This window comes from Ictidomys tridecemlineatus, chromosome 8 (assembly GCF_052094955.1).
Source record: "Ictidomys tridecemlineatus isolate mIctTri1 chromosome 8, mIctTri1.hap1, whole genome shotgun sequence".
NCBI lineage: Eukaryota > Metazoa > Chordata > Mammalia > Rodentia > Sciuridae > Ictidomys > Ictidomys tridecemlineatus.
The window spans coordinates 125583089-125591908 of NC_135484.1; the positions used below are offsets into that span (position 1 = coordinate 125583089).

General features: G+C 30.4%; 1 pseudogene; it reads right to left on the reverse strand.

Annotated features, from left to right (window-relative positions):
- Positions 1–3456: 3456 nt before the first annotated feature.
- Positions 3457–4506, reverse strand: LOC101965889 (olfactory receptor 2Y1B-like; annotated as a pseudogene).
- Positions 4507–8820: the final 4314 nt, after the last annotated feature.

An 8820-nucleotide genomic window follows, 5' to 3' on the forward strand; every position in this document is an offset into this window, starting at 1 on the left:
TCAGTTAGGATTTTATGTTTTTTCCGCTTGATTTTTAGGGTGTTATTTATCCATTCTGTTTCAGTCATTGATATTATAAGTATTGTAAACATCTTTTTACACCATATGGTTTGCTTTTTCACTTTCTTAATGTCTTGTGATTAGCAGAAATTTTTGATGTTAATAAAGTTCACTTCACATGTCAGTTACTTCTACATGTTGTTTATGCATTATCAAAGAAAAAAACCTTTGTCAGGGGCTGGGGAATATGGCTCATACGCTTGCCTGGTATGCATGTGGCCCAGGTTCAATCCTAAGCACCACATACAAACAAAAGATGTTGTGTCCACTGAAAAATAAATATTGAAATTCTCTCTCTCTCTACAAAAAACAACATTATCAACCCCAATATCATGATGATATTTTCTAATGTTATTTTTTTATTTTGCTACTACATGTATATCTATAGTCATATGATAATTTTTTTTGGTACCAGGGATTGAACCCAAGAATGCTTTACCATGGAGCCACATCCCCCCTTTTTATATATTATTTAGATTTGCTTAGGGCTTTGGTAAATTACTGAGGCTGGCTTTGAACTCCTGATCCTGTGCCTTAGCCTCCTGAGTTGCTGAAATTACAGGTGTGTACCAGGTGATAATTTTTGAGAGATAAGTGTCAATATTGATTTTATATGTTTAAGCAATTGACAAAGTATTATTTATTTTATTAAAATACTACATTTTCCACACTTGTTTTCACCATTGTGATTTACAAAAATAGATCCATGTGGTTCTTTTTGTTTCATTATTTTCTATGATTAGCAGATTATACCCAAATAGAATGTCTTATTGTTACCTTGAACTATGTAATTGTCTTATTAAAAAAATAAGGTAAATACTATGACCATTTCAATATATTTAGAAAAAGTCTTTGAAAAAATGCCATTTCAACCTAATTGTCTCATCATTTTGTGAATAGTTAAAAATTGTGCTATACATACATGTTAGGATACTGTTAAACCCTGTTAAAAGATGAAATTCTATCATTGTGACTTGAGCCTGTGGGATGTAAAGTTAAACAAGAAAGACCAGTTCTTCATAATCTCATTTTATGTAGAATATAAAAAAGTTGAATTAATACAAGTGGAGAGTAGAATAATAGTTATCAGTGGCTGGGTAATGGGTGTGGGTAGTACACTGGGAAAGATTTTGTTGGTCTAAGGATACAAAATTTCAGGTATACATTATGAATAAATTCAAATGTTTATTGCACATAATGATTATGATAGTTAAGTTACTGTACACTTGAAAATTGCTTAGAGAGCATGTTTTAAATTTTCTCAATATACACAAATGATAAATGTGTGGTAATATATATGTCAATTAGCTTAATTTTATCATTCCATAATGAACACATATAACAAACATCACATTTATACCATAAATATATACATTTTTATCAATTAAAGATAAATATATTTTTAAAAAGTAAAAAAAAATGTTTAAAATATATGTAGCATACTAACAATAGAGGGGACTTCCTTAATATGATAAAGGGAACCACTTATATCTAATAACAGAAAAAATCTTGAAAACAAAAATTTTAATGGAAAATTCCCATAGTTATAATTATCATATATTACCAAGAAATGGCACCAAAATTCATGGTCTGTGTATGTACTTGTGATATTTAAAATTTCACTCCATGCTTCTGATACCAGGAAAATCACAGTGGATGCCTAATCAGAATAGTCACTGTCTAGTAGCACTCATTTTTCTGTATTGATTTAATATCAGGTCTCCAAACGGAGATTGAACTCTCCATATTTTTTAGTTCTGTCTATCCAATAACTCAGCTACTAGTTTAATATTAATCTTAATATTAAGTAACTCCTTTCAGTTGAACTTCAACTTTTATCTTAAGAAAAATGAAATACAGAATACATCAGTGTATTTTAAAAGTATAATATGATTACCAAATCAATTACCTATCTATTTCATTAAATAGCAAACACCACATTTGTAGAAATTCTTGTGAAAAGACAGATTAAAATTTTTCCTTGGAAATAATTGGGACTAGGATTTTTGTACTATTAGAAAACTGATTTTTCAATCCCTTTATATCTTCCCCAAATTGTAAATACACAAATATGTATGCACACATATTGTTAGAAAAAACAATAGCATTTTTATTTTTATAGTATTAAAATTTGTGAGGGTTGGATTGAGAAAGAAGAACTGATTATGTACATATTACTTGAAAAATGATATAAATTTTCATCATGTCTTCAAACTGCTCATTTTCTATATTTTGTGAGAGGAATGAGCTACATATCCACTGCCCAGAAACATCTGGAAAGGGTGTGTATATCACATTCATAAAATGATCTATTGCATTACAATCTTTGAGAGTGGATGCTCTTTTCCACTTCTTCTATTGTAACCTCACTTTAATGAACATTCAGTCTGTTTTTTTACCTCTATTTCCTATGTGTACACAACAACCTATAAAAAAAGATAACAAAATAAGTGATACAAACATAATGAGATACATTGCCAATAGGAATGTTCTTTTAGATATTTGGACCATTTTCAGAGTGCATACAGGAGACTCTTAATTGTGTCAAGTCCAAACACTTTTATCAAAATACAGACCATTCATCCACCAACAAATACATAATAGAGTCCTTAAAATGAGGTATCAAGGATATCTGCCCCATGTACAAGGAAAATCTCAGAAGCTATTGGATTTTTTGCCATTAAGTTTGGAGAAAAAAATCAATTATTCCATATCAATTTGGCCTGCTAAGAATAGCTATGATAATGCTGATCAAAAATGTTTGAACACCAAGAATCAAATACACACTGATTTGGCAGCAAGATGTCTCTCAGATCAATAGGCCATTGCTGAAATATGTACATGTACATGTGTTCTCCATGTTTTAACCATAAAGAAAAACTTCTGTAAACTGAGATATAGTGTTAAAGAAATATGCTACAAAAGCTACCAGATACATGAAAAATGAGTTGGAAGCATTGTACAGAGTTATTATGTGTATGCCCTTCTTTCTCCAGAACAATGTAGATGACCATAGCATCCACTTGACTCATGGAGAATGTCATCCTAAAGTTGATTAAAATAAAATTAGATATAAAAATATTGTGCTTCCAATAATCTAAAAATATACAAAGAGGAAATGAAGTTTCAGCTTGATTATTGGTACATTACATTGTGGCTTAATTTAGTCTTTTCAAGCAGTCATCTTCCTGATTGTTTTAAAAGTCTCAGGATTACTACCTTTTCCAGTAGTGTTAATGTGTGGTGGGTTAAGAAGTTATATGCTTATTAATTGAAAAATTCACCAGAAAAGACAACATATACTAACCAGAATGTGGCATCTAACATTTGTGAATATTCATTATTTTTATAGCTCTAATATCTGGGAGAGAATATTCATTCAGCCATCATCAACCACTATTTGGAGGGGTGGTATGAATGATGGCAATTAACAGTAGATATTGTGGAAGTGTGGAGTGTGAATTGTGAGAAGACTGCATTCTCCTCAGCCATGTTCCACCCTTGTTCTTGTTGTCTCCCTAGTAGCTTGTTTATTCCTCTCTTAACATCCTTATTTCTCAAAGTGTAGATAAGGGAATTGAGCATTGGAGTTATGAGTCCATAGAAAAGTGCAAGAAGCTTGCCCTTCAATTTTGCTGAGTTACTTTTGGGTGCCATATATGCATAACCACTAATGGCAGGTCCATAGAACATGATGACCACCAAAAGATGAGACCCACATGTGTTGAAGGCCTTCTTTCAACATTCAGAAGACTGAATCCTTACTACTGCTCTGAAAATGTTGATGTAAGAGAAAAGAATTAATCCAACAGGAATAACCTTTATGACGATCACAGCTGCATACATCTCCACCTCATTGATCCATGTATCCACACATGATAATTGAAGCATGGCAGGTACCTCACAGAAGAAACTCTCTACTCGATATTGGCCACAGCGAGGTAATAAGAAAGTCAACACTGTTTGCACCAAGGAGTTGCTGAAACCTGTTATCCAAGCCACTGTTGCTAGTTGTTGGCATAGCCGAGAATGCATGATAACTGTGTAGTGGAGAGGCTGGCAGATAGCTACATATCGATCATAGGCCATTACTGAGAGAAGTACATATTCACTAGATCCTAGACCTAGGAAGATGAAAAGTTGAGCTATACATCCCACATAGCTAATGCTTCTTTTGTGACAGTGTATATTTATCAGCATCTTGGGGACTGTGGAAGTTGTATAGCAGAGGTCCAAAAAAGAGAGATTAGCCAGAAAGAAATACATGGAGGTGTGGAGTCTGGTGTCAAAGCGGGACAAGAAAATGATAGCTGAATTTCCAAGAAGGGTCAATATATAGAAGGTAGAGATGATCATAAAAAGAAACATTTCTAGTTTGGGCCATTCAGAGAAACCTACTAGAACAAAGCCACTGAGGTGATGGAAAGTGTTGTTGAATCTTCTCATTGCTGTGGCACTACTTGCTGGAAACATCAAGGGTAGAATTTTGAGATCCTGTTTATTATGTGCTTAGAACTTAAAGTTGGCTTGTGAATCTGCATGCAATAGAAAAACTGAAAAGAGGATGTTGAGACAAATAAAATCATTAATGTATTTCCTTTCATTATCTCAGTAAGAAAAAAAACATCAACAGTTCAGTATACCTATATCTTAGCAATTGCATTTAATCCATGATTTTTCACATGAAGAGAGGTTTTATAAGAATACACATAGTTTAGATGTATTACAAGATATTTGTTATAAAAGATATTGGAAAGATTGAAGAAAGTGGAAATCTCATAGGAACTTCATTAAGTTTATTCAATATGTTTTCTAATGTTTTTCCTTTTAATTCAATTTATTTTCTTCTGACTTTTGAATGGTTTTGTATTATGGAAGATGAAAATTACTGTCCATCCAAGGCACTGTCAATGAAAGCAAATTATCCTTCCTTCTTACCGTATTTATCCTTTCTGCTTACTGTAATTAAATTTATATGGATAAAACTTCAAGGATGCCAGGCAATACACTAATGAAATTAATATATGATGATATTTACCCAAGAGATAATTAAATTAGTAGGAGTAAACATGCATAAGACTAATAGCATAAAATGTTCCACTTAATTTGCTTAGATAAAAAGCACATCTATATTTAAAAGAAATAATATATTTATATCAAATAACAAAACTACAAAAGCAATGGGGATTTCCATAGGTTGTGTCAGTATTACTTGCTTAGCCATACTTCCAAGTAGAAAAATTCTAAAACTAGGCTCTCTTATAATTAAGCTTCTTTGCCATATAAGTTTCTGTTTTCTAGGAAGTATGCTTACATAATAGATTTTCCATAGGAAAGTGGTAAAGCTCTGAATAATGTATTTAAAAATTCTCTGTTGTTTGTCTTGCATCTGACAATTACCAAATATATTATCATGTGCTCACACACATCTGTACATGTACTATCTGTATGTTTCATTTTGCTTACATGTAAAACAATTCAAATAAGAATGTTTTATTTAAACTTTCAACTATGTAAATTGCATGACATAAAAATATTACTGTTCAACAGTATTAATTATTATTATTCATAAAATGATTCATAATGAAGGGCTTTTATAAGTACTATTATGTATCATTTCCTTTTAATACAATTATCATTTGTTTTTGTTATAAAATCATATGTAACTCTTTTCATTCTTATGGCAGAATTTTGGACATTTCTAAGGAAATCCAATCTATTTTATTATTATTTTATTTTTAATTGGCATAGAATTGTATGTTATGTATAAAAAGTGATATATATATATATATATATATATATAATTCTGCACTATACTACATATAATAGAATGACTGAATTTAATAACATTTGTATGATCTCAAGTAATTGTCATTTTTTGTGATGAGAACACTACATCAACTCTGTTGGCATTTTCCAAGATTTAAATATATCTTTATTAATTGTACTCACCATGTTATGCAATAGATCTCTTGGATTTATTGCTCCTACCTAACTGAAATTTTGTATCTTTGAACATCATCTCTCCAATCCCTTTCCTTAACTGCTCCAGCTCTTGGTAATTTCTATTTTGTTCTGTAGTTCTATGAGATCAACTCTTTCAGATGGAACATATGAGAACATGTATTTATCTTTAAGTGCCTTGCCCATTTCATTTAATCCACATAAATTCATTAGTCATATCCATTTTATAGACAAGAATGCTGAATTTCAGAAAGGTTAAATAACTTGCCTTGCAATGGTATAGGTAATAAGTGGCAGAACAAGCCTACTCTTGGTCTGCCTCAATTAAAATCCTGTGCTTTTAACTACTATTGTATGTAGCCACCAGGATGAATGGAAAAATCTGCACTGTGTGAATATTTAAACAAGCATTTAGTAACATTTTATTTAAACCTTGGATATTATATGGTAAAGAGATGGATAAAATGGATCATCTCCATTTTATCTGCATGCCTGTATTTAAGGTCACTCTTTATTTTAAGGAGATTAAGCAAAGTAGAATGTTATCTTGGACAGAACAATAAGCTGGCTTATTAACCATCACAATAAAATAATTAAGTCAAATGATAAGTAAAAATGTTAGGAATAATGAGACACTTTAACATAATTTAGAAATAATTACTATTCTGCGATTCAATTATTAAAAAACCTTAGTTCATAAAATGAACAGTTACCAAAGGCACAATATCAAAAAATTATTATATAAATAAGATCTTTTATAACAAAGCATAAAACATCAGCAAAAATTGTAAGTGTAAAGAAATTCCAATTTTAATATTATAATTTATCTTGAAATTTCTCTTAAATAAGTTATTTTCATATATAATAAGATGCATATAATTACTCACCTTCTAGGATATGCACAATTTGTATATCAATGAAAGTGAGAATAATTAATATTATTTCAGAATAAAGAATACTGAATGTATTTTGTTTTATCTATTTATTTTTGCATCACTAAAATTAATTTTAAATACATATTACTTTTTCATGATCCTCATAATATCTTATTACATAAAATAGGCATAGTATAAAATATAAAGTATTTTTCTATTATCATTGAAATATGTATATACAAAGCATAAGAAAATACACAACAAAAATATTAATTAGAATTATCTCTAGGTTTGAGATTATTAATGATTTTCATTATACAAATGTGTTCTGCTTTTATAAATCTTATTCAGTGACTATTATTTTTATATTGAGTGAATACACAATAGATGTTATTAAACAAGGAAGATGCAAAGTACAATATCAGATAAACTTTATGGCAATGAAAACTTTATAACACAAACTCAATACAAGAATTCCAGTTTTTATTTCCATACAGTATAACTGATATTGTGCTTTTTATCTTCCTTCTCAGATCCATGATTAAATCATTCAAGCAGGCAGTTCCTAAAAGGGAAGACAACAGATATTTCATTTATATCATATTTTATGATATAAATAATCAAAAGTTTTATGTCCTTGGGTAATTCATTCAAGTAACTATTGTTATGGAGATTGAACAAGCTGCTATAAAAGAGCACAGAGATGGATAAAATAAAAAAAGGTCTGAATACTAACTGTTAAATTTTTGTAAGTGGTTATCTTTTCATAGTGGCTAAAATATTTTCTTCAGGTTAATCATATTAATAGTAAAAATACAAAGAATTATTTGACATCCAGCCAAAAAATAATAAAAGTTTAATTCCTTTATGTCAATATTTTATCTTGCTAAAATGTATGCTCTTCCCTTGTAATGTGTTCATTTGCCATTTATGTTTTCATTCATAGGTGGTAGTTTGGACATTGTAGAACTTCCAGATAAGATCTTATAAAGGGGATCAAACAATAAAATATAATCAAAGTCCTTAAGACCAGAATTCACTGAACTCAAAATTTTCTCCATGGCCAGGTATAACTTTCACACCTTCAAAGGACATTTTCAACTACTAATTTCAGTGAAGAAAGGGAAAAGGAAAGAAAGAAGCATTTTGATTTTAATGATGTTTCCTGAAAATGATAAACTTTAGGAATGACTTTTTTATTGTACAGGACTTGATTTCAAAGGCTAATCATAATATAATAAGTCTAAGTTGGAGATATCTTTGAAAAATAATTTTATAGCCTACTTTAAACATCTCACATCAATCATTCAAAGTTTTTTTCATGTTTTCCTTACTAGTTAAATATCTTTAACCAAAAAAGGACATAATTGTGAGCAAGATACATAATCAAATTGTACTCAAAATCAAATACCTGTTCATCTTGTTTTACTGTACATGCTACTTAACTAAGTAACAAACTCATTGAAGCACTCAAAAGGTGCATGTTAGCAAACTTTTTGTCAGCAAACTTGTATTGCCAAAATGAATTTATAGTGCCTCATAGTCCAATGATGATTCCTTCCAGATTAAAAGTTAATATATAGCTGGGCAAGGTGGAACACATCTGTAATCCCAACAGCTTGGGAGGCTGAAGCAGGAGAATTGTGAGTTCAATGCTAGCCTCAGCAAAAGAGAGGTGCTAAGCAACTCAGTGAGACCCTGTCTCTAAATAAAATACAAAATAGGGCTGGGGATGTGGCTCAGTGGTTGAGTGCCCCTGAGTTCAATCCTTGGTACCAAAAACAAACAGACAAACAAAAAAGAAGTTACTATATAAAAAACTATGCATGAATTCTTAGTAAATAGGGACCCATCCACTTGATTATTTAGGTCAGTTTCAAAACTCTAATGTGATTTCTTAATAAATCCACATTAGTTTGAA